At 40.5% G+C, this 12333-nt stretch overlaps 1 protein-coding gene across 1 annotated transcript in view; it reads left to right on the top strand.

Moving 5' to 3' along the window:
• Positions 1-12333, top strand: part of PCCA (propionyl-CoA carboxylase subunit alpha) — a 273726-nt gene that overhangs the window by 189771 nt on the left and 71622 nt on the right. The window lies entirely within an intron of this gene.

The following is a 12333-nucleotide window of genomic DNA, read 5'->3' as shown; positions in this document are numbered from 1 at the left end:
CGGGAATTGGGCCCTCATTTAAAAGTGCTAGGAGAAAGTGGGAAAGTGTTGTGACTTCTAGGATTTTAAATATGAAAGTGTGAGGATCCACCAATAAACCTCCCACATTTTCCCATCTCATTGATGTTTTACAGCTACACTGGAAGATATGAAATGATGGCTGCTAAAATAAAAGATTCTGTCTTGTCTTCTAAGTTTTTAGAAAAAGTTAATAGAAAATCAGATTAAGAAATATTGAGTTTCTGAAAGGTCCCAGAATGTTTTTAGAGATAGCACCATAGTACAATTCTATGAAAGATAAGCCTTTTGTGACAAAACCTAAAAAAAAGGAAATCTAATACATTTCCCATGTATTTAAACCAGCAAAGGCAACTATAGTGTCAGGATGCCCCTTCTGTTGCTGCCTGAGAAGCAGTCATGATTGTTGGGTATTTTCTGAGCATTTTCTTCCAATCTGATATCTAAATCATATCTCTGTAATATCAGTGTTGTAGTAAATATGCAGCCTAATGTGTGCTGATTGAATGTTTTATTTTGGACAGTGTAAAACTTGCTCTGTTCTTTTTGACAGCTGTTTAAAAGATGTGTATTTTTGATTTGTCCAAAGTCTGAATATTTATAAGGGATTAAAATAACGAGGTTGTTTAGCCGGTGCTGACTGCAATTTTGTAGCTGCAGTATCATAATCATTTCATGAGGTTTCTCTGTTAAGGAAATTGTCTTTGTTTAATGCTAAAGGATGTAGGTAATCTGTCTCTAATGCCAAATTATTTCAGGGTGTGAACTTCACTTTTTCCCCCACATTTACGTAGATCGGAAAACTGAATGTTCCAAACAACTTGTGGAACAGTTTCCATATCAACTTTATGTACTAAAAATGTAATTAAAATTGTTCAACCTAAAACGTAAAAAAGAACTCAAATTTAATTTATATGGCTTTTAAAAAGAAAATATTGTTTCTTATTTAAGTGGTTTTGTTAGCATGGTGGATTTGAATTTCACCCAGTAAAAGTCAGTGGCAAGCCACTGTTGCCTATTTAAATGTAAGTAGCTGGAATCATAAGGAAATACTGAATTTCAAGAGATATCTATTCACACACGTTACTTTTATGCCTTTTGAGTGAATTCATGGTAATCAGTTTGTTAACATAAACAATGCAATCCCATTAACTTATAAGGTAAATAGCATTAGATGCAAACATTTTTTTTACATTGCTACATGACTTGATTTGTTCTGCATATGGAAACACTTTAAAACTTTTTTGCATTTCCTCTTTTGTGTAAGTGGCTTATGATTCTTGTGATATCTCATCTTTTACCTGCTGTGTCAGCTTTGCATCCCTATCCCCTGTGCACTGGCCTGTGTTCTTCCCTTTCCTATTTATCACTGACACATCTGGAGTGGTGACATTCCTATTCCCTATTCTGCGTTTATTTTAAAGCTAGAGGAGGGGTTTCTAAAGTGGGAATATGCTTACTTACTGCTACTACTAATTCCTTACAGTTTTCCCTGCAAGATAGCTGGTGTGTTTTGATAAAAATGAGTATTTTTGTCTTGGTATTAGTCAAATATGCCTGAGACAGATTATTCAAGTATGAGGTTGGGGAGCAGGAAATGATGGAATGGATTTGGTAAGGATTCATGATGCTATTACTTCTCACCAGCTTCTGAAAATTTATGAGATAAAAACACTTGCTTTGGTTTTATAAAGTCATCAAGCCCCCAAAGTAATCAAACAATGGGAATAGATTTATAGGTGTTTTTATTGCATCTAGACTCTTCTTCCTCAATGCTTACTTTTGTTTCTAAAATGAAAGTCCACTTATATCTCCTAGCTCAAAGAAAAGGTCTCCTATAAACACTTTTTCTTATATTTAAGAAACATTAAAGCTAGTCTAGCTGTTACAATTTTATTGTTTACCTTAATCCAAATGCTTGGTAGAGCATACAGAAGTGATCTCTTTGGCTATTTGATCAAAGGACGTTGCAGATGAGATCAAAAGAGATTTGGCTTTTGAAAGAATCAGGTTTGATTCTATGATACGCTTATTGTTCTGAACCATCTGGGGCAGTTTGGGGAAGATATGAAATAGCAAATATTTAGCATGTGAAGCTTTTAGTTGAAGTGGTGAATAACCTTGGACTGGGTATATTCAAAGGACTGGTGTTGACCTATATCCTGTTGTGACAGCTGAGAGCAGCAGGTTGGAACTGCTGGATGAAATCCATACTCAGTTGCCCACTGTACTTTCTTCTTGTCACTACACAATGTCAAATCAAAGACACTTTTTTTATTTTATTTTTTTAACTGCTGCTTATTCTAGCTGTTTACTTATTCAAAGAGAATATGGCCTTGGTACCATGGTAGTACAATGGGAAAAGTAATTTAAATCAGTGGCAGACGGTGTCCAGTCTGAGCATCCACCCTACATAACTAGGCTGAGGTAGAATACAACCTCCAAATATAATAAAGTAGTGCTTTTCTTTCTCATTAGCTGTTTTGGTGCCTGCTGATTTTGTTGGATCTCTGTATCAAGTTGTAAATGGTGTGTGAAATAAAACACTTCTCAGCTGATGGATATGATCCTCATGATTACAAATGCTCTTCAGATTGCTGCAGTATGTTTTGTTTAGATCAGACATGGAAATCTACCTGATGCATAATGCTCAGTTTAGAAAGGAGATGAGGCCAGAGAAGAAAAAAGACCAGTAGGAGCCAGCTTTTGGTATCTAGATAGTAGTACTGGGAGTTCCTCACTGGCCAGTATTAATTCTCACCCCGCTCCTAATTATGAAAACAAAAATTAGAGACTTGAGACTTACACTTCACGTGTCAGCAGCACATTGGCAATCAATGCAGTAATTCATTAATTCTTGACTCTAAGCTTGAGATCCAGCTTCTGGTGATACAGTCTATTTTAAAAGAAAGTAAAATCTGTCTTAGCTTGTGTATCCTTATTACATAGCTTTCACTGAATCAAATGAATATTCACTAAATGAATATATGTATTAGGTGAATACTTAAAAAGAAAGAAATGTATTCCAAAATGTGTTTTTTCTAAAAGGGTAGTATGAATTTTAGTCTGCCATGTTTTATAGTGACACTTTGGTATGATAATGTCATTCTACTCTTTGAGAATTTATACTGTCAAGTGGGATAGGGCTTGGGGATCTCTGTGTGCCTCTGAAGTGAAAGAATGGAAACTTGGCAGCTCAAAGTCATTTTGGAATGAGGCTTGCTTAATGATTTCAGTATATAGACATGAATCATGATTCAATAGCTACTAAACCAGCTCTGTCTACCTTATCACAATCTGTTAATCGATATGTTTCTGGCTCCCAGCATAATGCTCCTAGTCACACAGATCCTGTCATTGGTCCCTCTGCTAAACCCCTTTTCAAGATAGAAAACAAGAATATCCTCAACAGATTATCCTATCAAACAAGGAAAGCTGAGTGCAACGCAGCTTTCAAAGTGCCCAGTATGGACAGATAGCAATACTGTTTGAACCATCTGCACAATTTTCCAGCTGCCTAGGAGCAATATCTGTAGCCAGGTTGGAGTGTATTTAGCTGGCCAGAGCCAGGGCATTTGTCTCTGTAGAGCAAAGTGAAAAGGAAAGCAAGTAATGTTCTTTTTTCTTTTCCACACTGATCCAATAACAATAGACACCCATATTCCTCAAACCAGCTGTACTTTTTGTGTCTGAAGCTGTTGCTGGCAGATGTCAATTACTTTTAATTGTTGTTTTATTTTCTTGATGTATTTTTAACTTCTGCCCCCCCACATCTTTTTGTAGCCTTAGTGGGCTCAGGCAGGTTACAAGTATGAGATGTCATTTTAATAATGACTCTACAAAGAAAACTGAAGGAGTAAAACAAAGCATTTGCTGCAGTGAAGTGTTTTTGTTGCATGCAGCCTCTCTACTAGGTTTTGCAGAGAGGATCACTTCCCTGGTGAATGCTTGAAGAAAGCCCTTGCTGATTAGAGGTGATGAAGGCCATCACTTCTCCATCTCCTTTTGTTTTGATTCTGTTGTTGTTAAGCTGAGGAGCTGATGCCTGTTGTGTGCTCTTTTCCTTGGTCTCTATGCTGGCATGCTCCCATTTCTAAAGTGAGATCTACCAAAGCAGCTAATGGTAATTTGCATCTATAAGTGCTACTTTAAAGAAAAGAGAGATAATTTCAATGTGTGCACATGTGTTTGATTTATTCTAGTGGTTATGTGCTATTTGCTGCTCTTGTGATTGAGGACTGCCCATTCTGTGAATGTACTTAATACTTTGAAAACTTGAAAGTTATGATGGCACCCCACACAATGTCAAAATGTGCATTTGAAGTAAAAGCCCAGCAATTCAGCTCATCTGGTCTTGTTCATAGCAGGTAAAAGGCTGCCTTGATGACACTTAGAGCAAATGAATTTCTCTCCTGCAGTCATGCACTGAATAAATTGCTTGATCTAGTTCGGTACAAAAGGACATGATCTATAAATAGTTAACAGAGCTTTCTTCAGGACAAGTGATCTATAGACTGGAACTCTCTCTTGGGGTCTTTTAAAAAAGTAAGTGCTGATATGAACAAAAGGAAAGTTTGTTTTAAAAAAAGGCCTTTTTAATGAGATTGAAACTCACATACTTTAACTTCCTTTTGAAAGCATCTGGCCAACCACTTCAAAAGTCCAAAAGGCTAACCTTACAGTCACTTGAAGAAAAGAAAAAAGGTCAATCTGCTAATCTGATGTGAATATATTGTCAATAACTGAAAATACAAGATAAAACAGCTGGTTAATTTGAATCAAAGAAATTGCTGTCATATAAGCATTAGTGAATTCAACTTTTACAGTATTAGGCTTAACGGAACTTCTTTTTATGACACTTTTATACATTTGTCTATATACCTCACTGTTGGCCACAGGGTCTCTCTCTGTCCTATATGTTCCTTCATGCACTTTTTTTGGCAACTATATTGCAGGTTTTTAGACCATTGGTATTTGTAATAAGCAAAACTTTTAAGACATTTAAGTGTGCTAAAGGAAGTGTCCATCTACCAAATTTCATCATTTAAGAAGGAAGAAAAATTCTATAAAATCATAGACTCATTAATGTTGAAAAATATCTCTAGGATCAATGAGTCCAACCTTTAATCAAGCACACCGTGTCAGTTAAACCATAGCACAAAGCCAGACTTCCCAGGAGTGTGCTGTGGGAGACAGTTCCAAAGGCTTTACTATAGTCCAGGTAGGCATTATCCACAACCTTTCCCTCCTCCACTAGGTGGGTCACCTGGTCATAAAAGGAGGCCAGGTTGGTCAAGCAGGACCTGCCTTTCCTTAACCCATTCTGGCTGGGCCTGATCCTGGGTTGTTTTGTCCATACTGTGTGACTGCACTCAATACAATCTGTTCCATAACCTTCCCCAGCACCAAGGTCAGGTTGACAGGTCCAAATCGTCCTTCTGACCCTTCCTGTGAGTGTCACATTGGCCAACCCCCAGTCACCTGGGACAGGCTCAGTTAACCAGGACTGGTGATCAGTGGTTGAGAGTGGCTTGGTGAGCTCTTCCAGCAGCTCCCTCAGTACCCTGGGATGGATCCCATCAGCCCCACGGAGCTGTGAGTGTCTCAGTGGCACAGCAGGGCACTCACTGCTTCCTCCTGGACTGCAGGGCCTCTGTTCTGCTCCCTGTCCCTGACTCCCAGCTCAAGAGCTGCCTGTCCTGAGGAAAACCAGTCCTTCTGTTAAAGACTGAGGCAAAGAAGGTATTAAGTACCTCAGCCTTGGTTACAATGTTCCCCTCAGCATCCAATAAAGGATGGAGATTTTCCTTGGCCTTCCTTTTTGTTGTTAATGTATTTATAAAAACACTTTTTATTATATTTCACAGCAGTTGCCAGATTGAGTTCTAGCTGAGCTTTTGCCTTTCTAATTTTCTCTCTACATGATTCTTGTACTCTTCCTGAGTTTGCTGCCCCTTCTTCCAAAGGTCATAAACTCTCATTTTTCCCCCCGAGTTCCAGCAAAAGCTTCCTGTTCAGCCAGGCTGATCTTCTTCCCTACCAGCTTCTCTTTCAGCACATAGCAATGGCCTGCTCCCACACCTTTAAGATTTCCATCTTAAAAGTATGTCCAGCCTTTCTGGACCCTTTGTTAATAAGGGTGGTTTCTCAAGGGACTCTGAATCATTAAGTTCTCTTTCACTGAGTTGAGAGCAGTCTTCTTCAAAGTGCTTTCAGTGTGGATTTCCCTGCCTGTATGACCTGTGCATGTAAAGGTGGAGTTTTGGTGGCTGTGTGCCCGCAGGCCAGGATGGTGACGGTGACGAAGGGGCAGGCACGTGTTGTTGGTGTGGATGTCAATCCTGTCAGTGTCTCCAGGACACATCTAGCACCAGGACTGGCACCAGCAAGCACAGTGTGTGCACATATGACTGGACTGCTTCTTAAGAAGCAGAGATGTGACTGTGAGTGCTTGGAGGCCAGAAGGATCCTTAACTAGAGAGAAGAGGAAGCCATCTATTTAGAAATTTGCCATCTATTTAGCAAGTTTTTGGGAGAGCAAATCGTTCTGTGCCTACAGAGAAACTGAAAGCTAAGTGTCCAGACTAGGAAATCACTTGAGCAGGTGAAGGTCACTGGATTGATCAATTGAAAAAAAATTAAAATAGCATAGTACAGTCCCCTGATCTAGGTGAGGAAGTAGGCTAAGACTTCTCTAAGCAGCTGAAGGAGATCTCTGTCACAGGATGTGCTGGTCACAGGGACCCTGACATCTCCTGGAAGGGCAACGTATGGGATGAATGGTGGAAGGTTTCTGAACAGTGTTTGGGATAACTATTTCATACTGGTACTGGATGGGTGAACTGGTGTTGGCACACCCAGATCTGCAGCTCACTTCCAAGGAAGAACTGGTTGAAGAGGTGATTCCAAAGATGGTCTTGGCTGTGACAGCCATGAAATAAATGGCTGTTGTTTAGGATCCTGAAGGTAATGAAGAAAAAGATGAGCAGGGCATAGATCCTGGACACCAGGCTAGTGGATGTCAGTGTATTCTTTATTTGTACAAGATGCTCCACTTGCACTGGGACACCTTCAGGTATCAATGCAGGCTGGGGGATAAATGGATTGAAAGCAGCCATACTGAGAAGGATTTGGGGGTGCTGCTGGATGAGAGGCTTCATGGGAGCCAGTAGTATTGTGGGCTGCATCAAAAACAGCATGGCCAGCGGGTAAGGAAGGTGATGCTGTCTCTCTGCTCCTCTCTGGTTAGATCCCACCTGAAGTGGCATCAACCTCACAGACTTTTATGATAAATTGACAGGATTTGTGGTCTAGGGCAGAGCAGTGAATGTCATTTACCTTGACTTTAACAAGTCTTTTGGCACAATCTCAGCCAACATGATAAAAAGCCATTTGAGTAGTCAGACTCAGTGCGCCATGGTTAGTGGGTTGTAATCTGCTTGGAGGTCACCAAGGGACTGCAAGGGTCTGTATTGTGACCAGTTGTGTTCAACAACTGAATCAGTACCTAGAGGCAGCAGTGGGACTGCACAGTCCTTATATCTGCAGAGGACAGAATTGGAGAAAGTGCTCAGTGCAGTCAAGGGCAATGCTGCCACCCAGTGGGACCTGGGCAAGCAAGAGGAATGGGCTAATGGAAACTTTGTAAAACTGACCAAAGTCAATGTCTGTCTTGCAGAGACAGTGTTTGATGTGGTCTGAGTTTTGAGTAGCAGGATCTAATGACCTCCCTCTATCTGCTCTCTGTTAAGAGAGCACAGGACACTGATAGGAGCTTTTGGTGCCAGGGCAGGCTGCTGACTCAGTCACGTTCTGCTGACATGTCTGCCCACACCTCCAAGTCCTTCTCCACAGACCTGCTCCCTAGCCAGTCAGGTCACAACATATCATTGCAATGGCTTCATCCTTCCTAAATGTTTGACTTCAAAATTAGTCTTGAGTTTCATGAAGTTTCATTAGCCCCTTCCTCTTGCCTGCCTAGGCCCCCTGGATGGCAGCCCTGCTCTTGAGTGTTTCACCCAGTTTTGTGCCATCTGTAAACTTGATGAGAGTATACTGTCACCTCTTCCAGGACATGGTCCTGGAAAATGTCAAGCACTTTGGGAGTAATCAGAGCCTGGGTCACTATCAAATGCAGTCCAAAGAACAGCAGATAAAGCATATACAAGGTGAAGCTTAACTAATAAGAACTGCCCACATGGGAAATCTTACTGGGTTTCTTTGCATTTATGCATTATTCATTTATATTTATGAATGACAACATAAGAAGCACTATTTGGTTGTAATGTGGCAAATATGACTGATTTTGTTCAAGGTTCTTAAAGGCAATGTGGGGAAAGTTAGAGCAAGTTGTACAAGAAGACCCAATAATTTCCAAGACAATTCTGCAAATTACCACATGTTCTTACAGACTCCAGGTAGCCAGTAATTTTCATGATAAAGAAGTGTGTTGTGATTATTTGCTATGAGAATATATAGATGCAAGATAGTGTTTGAACTCTTCTGCTAACTGTGATTTTTATTATTTTTTTTTACATTAAAAACTAGCAAAATGTTTTACAAAATGCCTGGGGGTTCATGCATCATGCTTTTAAAGGAAGTATTGGGCTCATCAGCCCTATAAAGGCTTTCCTCACATTCTTGAGATTGCATGGGGCTGCAAAAGATAGGCTTTGAAAGAGGACAGTTTTCACTTGCTTTTTCCATTCCCATGTGCTTCTCTGTTGGATGGACAGTAGATTAGATGAGAATTTAATGCATTTTGTGAAAACTGAGAACCAAAAACTGTTTTGTCCAGCTCTGGCTTAGTCTGAGGTCACTGCAGACTGTTACTGAATACTGCTGGCTATGGCTGGACCTTCTATTGCCACACTGCTACCAGCTCTCTGGTCACCCCCTCTTCTGCACAAGGAGCAATACCTATCCTTTACCTGATTTATAAAAATGTAAAGAATCTCCTTGCTGTTTTGGCATGGATGGTGTGGTTAGCAGTGATGGAGGTAAGGAGTCTTCTGCTTGAGACAGTTGCTTTTCCACAGAAGAGGAGAGCTTTATGTAGGTTTGAACAGCCCTCAAACATACAAGCTACCTTATGTTTACAAGAGTTATGCTTGCTGTTGTTGTTCCTTCCTTGCAGGAAGGATTTTAAGGTTCACCTTGTAGAGCCCTTGCTGCCCAGTGGATGTCCCTTAGATTAATGGCAGTTGAAGGGAGTGAAGGCTATGACAGTGAATATTTATGTATATCCTGTGAAGAGTAATGTCTGTTTACCTGAAAAGTGCATCTTCATGGGCAGCTGTCTTGATCAGAGAAAGACTTCAGCAAGGCAGGTCTGCAGAGGGTGATTTTTCATTTTCTAGATCTGATTGATTAGAGAATGCCATCACTTCCATTATAGCAAGAGGTAGAATTAAGGGCTGTAAGTCCTATGGCTAAGGGTGGCATAGCCAAGCCATTAGGGCTAGGACTCTCAAGTTAAACGCCATGCTGAGAGGCAGAATTGAAACCATGGGATTAAATCAGTAGACTTAAGTTAGTCAGACTCAAGGCTGGCATGAGGAACTTCAGGCATAATGTTTTGAAGGACCAGGCAGGAAACAAATGCTTTAGCTGCCCTCTAGTCTCCTGGAAAACCACCTTCATTTCCAGGAGAAAAGAAGTGACATGTGCCAGATGTACGCGAGACTTTGCATTAGTAAATTAACAGGGCTATAACACTCAGGCTTGTGCTGCCTTCTTTAATTGCCTGACATGCACACAGAATGCCAAATTATGTTCTCTAAAGGAAACCGAATGCAGATTATGCTTTGCAGCTCTTTGCACTATTGGTTAGCTGGTACATATCATGCTGAACATCAGGAACTCACTCCACAAGAGGTGAAGGGGCTGCTACTTGTGTAGTTCAGGTGCATGCCAGCAAAAGTCTGCAAAGTTGTGACAGTGGGGTAAGCTGTTGACCTTTTTCTAGCATTATGCCTTGGACTTGTCACTCTTCTTTCTGAGAGCTCATTTACAGTAGCTTTTGAATTGGAAATAATTGTGAAGGACTGTGGCTGCTTTTATCTTTTATGTCCTCACATAGGGACAAACAAACCTTTAAAAAAAGAGATAATTCACCACCACTATGTCGCGTGGGTGTAGTGCAGCAATGCAAACATAGTTACTGTAGATGCACAGACACATACATATGTGTATACTTGGAACTGAGGAGTTAAGGATAAAGCTACACTATATAGGTGTGGTGTAAAGCACAACATGACCCACTGCAGGAGTGAATTGACTGGAATCTTCTCCCTGCAGTTCAAGTATTAGCATCCATTGAATGGTGATTTGTTCTTGGCTGTCTTAGGAGCAAAGAAACAAAGTAAGATGGGAAGTAGTCAATATAATGTCATTAGTTAATCCCCATGTCCCCCTTCACACCCTGAACCCCCACCCCCAATCCTAAAGCAAAAAGGTCCTGGGTTTATTGCAGAATTTATTAGGTTCAGTTATGATACCCATTGCTAAAGGAGGAATGAAAGCAAATGGAAACTTCTGACAAGTTCTTCTGCCATCTTCTCTCTTCCCCTGTTTCTACCTGCTAGCCTTGCTAAGCCGTTGGCTGTTGAGCTGCAGAAAGAAGGTTTACTCTATTAGATAAAGTATTGGTTTGATTTCAATCCCCATCTGCTTTTGGCACACTGTGTCCCATCTTCCCCTCCACCCCTGCCTTTTCCCTCATTTGTAGTAAAAGTAACACAATCACTACACAGTAAATATCTTACCCTCAGTCCTTGTTCATTTTCTGTGATATCTTGATGTCCTGTCTTTGTCATCCTACCTACTGGAGCATATGCAGCCAAATTTCCTTGGGATTCTCTTGGCTTCACATCATCAGTTGGTTACACATGGTGCTAATAATGCAAAGGTGCTGGGGTCTATCCCTGTATAGACCATTAATTTTAGAGTGGAACTCAATGATCCTTGTAGAACCCTTCCAACTGGGAATATTCTGTGATTTCTGTGATCTTCCTCAGTTGCACATACCATGGTGAGTTGCAGGTGAAGGCAGATAAGACCCTGTAGCTCCATTCTGTGAGAAGTCTGCTGCAGTTTATGGGATAAGCATTAGTTCATATAACCCTTCCTCTGACCCTCTGTTCTTTCTTGAATAGAGAAACCGATAATAGTGGCAATGTATTATCTGCTGGTTTCTCTATTGCACATAAACAGCCTGGTATGCCATGGTTTGTTTAGACTTAGCATCTGCTCGCTCTCTCCTTTCAGGGTGGTTTCCACCAGAAATGTTTTGATATTAATGTAAGTGAGAATCAAGAATGGAGAGACTTGTATAGACCCTTGTGAGGGATTTTGGACAGGTCATTTACCACTGTGACAAAGAGGTTTACTCCTCTTTTGCTCATCTGTACAGTGACAAAAGAGCTGATGATTAGACTGAGTTTGCTGTGGAGGTATTGACTTGCATCCTGCTCCTGGAACACCCTTTGCTAGAACTGTAGATAGCAGCTGAAGATTTTCTCTGAGGCTGCATGTAAATCCTACACTGCCACAAGCAGTATGGTGTATACTTGAAGGATTTTTTGGTGACCAGTAGCCTGGTCTGCTTTGATGGTGTCTCACCTCTATCCCTGGAGGCACATGGTAAGTGATGTTTTCTGATTCAGACTCCAGTGAAGACAGTCTTTCTGCAATAGTGACATTTATAGAATGTCTTTTAGCAAAAGTGACATTTAAAGAATTTAAATAATTGTCTTACCAAAGTTCAGTTGGTAATCACAGAGGGTTGAGACAGAGCACTGGATTTGCTTTTCTACATTTGGAAAAGTCTTTTTGAGATGTTTCTCCTGTTCTCAATAAAGACAGTATTTGCTGATATGCATTTGCTGAGAGTGGTCTGGGTTCACCAGAGGTTCCAGCTGCTCTGCAGTGCTCTGGAAATGCAAACCAGCTGCATGTCTGGCTTAACTCAAGCCAGGTTTGTGGCTGGTTTGCATCACTGGAGCAGTGTAAAGTACCTGAAGCATGCCAGCTAATCTGGCCTATTGGTGAACCATTATAAATGACTTGTTTTTCTTCTTGTTCTTTACATGTAACTTTATTTATAGTCTAAGCCCATGGAAATTGCATAGATTGTATCACTAAGGCAAACTTTGTGTTCTAAACTAAAGTCTATAAAATTAGAGTGTTTTTTAAGCCAGAACTTTTTCCTCTTAACTGAAATAAATTTATCAAATTACACAGTGTTCCTCTGCACTTCTCTGTTACAGATTTCTTTTAAGATGCTTCTTATTAGATCAATTAATATAAGTCTGA

Source organism: Molothrus ater, chromosome 2 (genome assembly GCF_012460135.2).
Source record: "Molothrus ater isolate BHLD 08-10-18 breed brown headed cowbird chromosome 2, BPBGC_Mater_1.1, whole genome shotgun sequence".
In the NCBI taxonomy this organism is placed as follows: Eukaryota; Metazoa; Chordata; class Aves; order Passeriformes; family Icteridae; genus Molothrus; species Molothrus ater.
The sequence above is the reverse complement of the archived record's forward strand: the minus strand, read 5'-3'. Positions and strand labels throughout refer to the sequence as shown.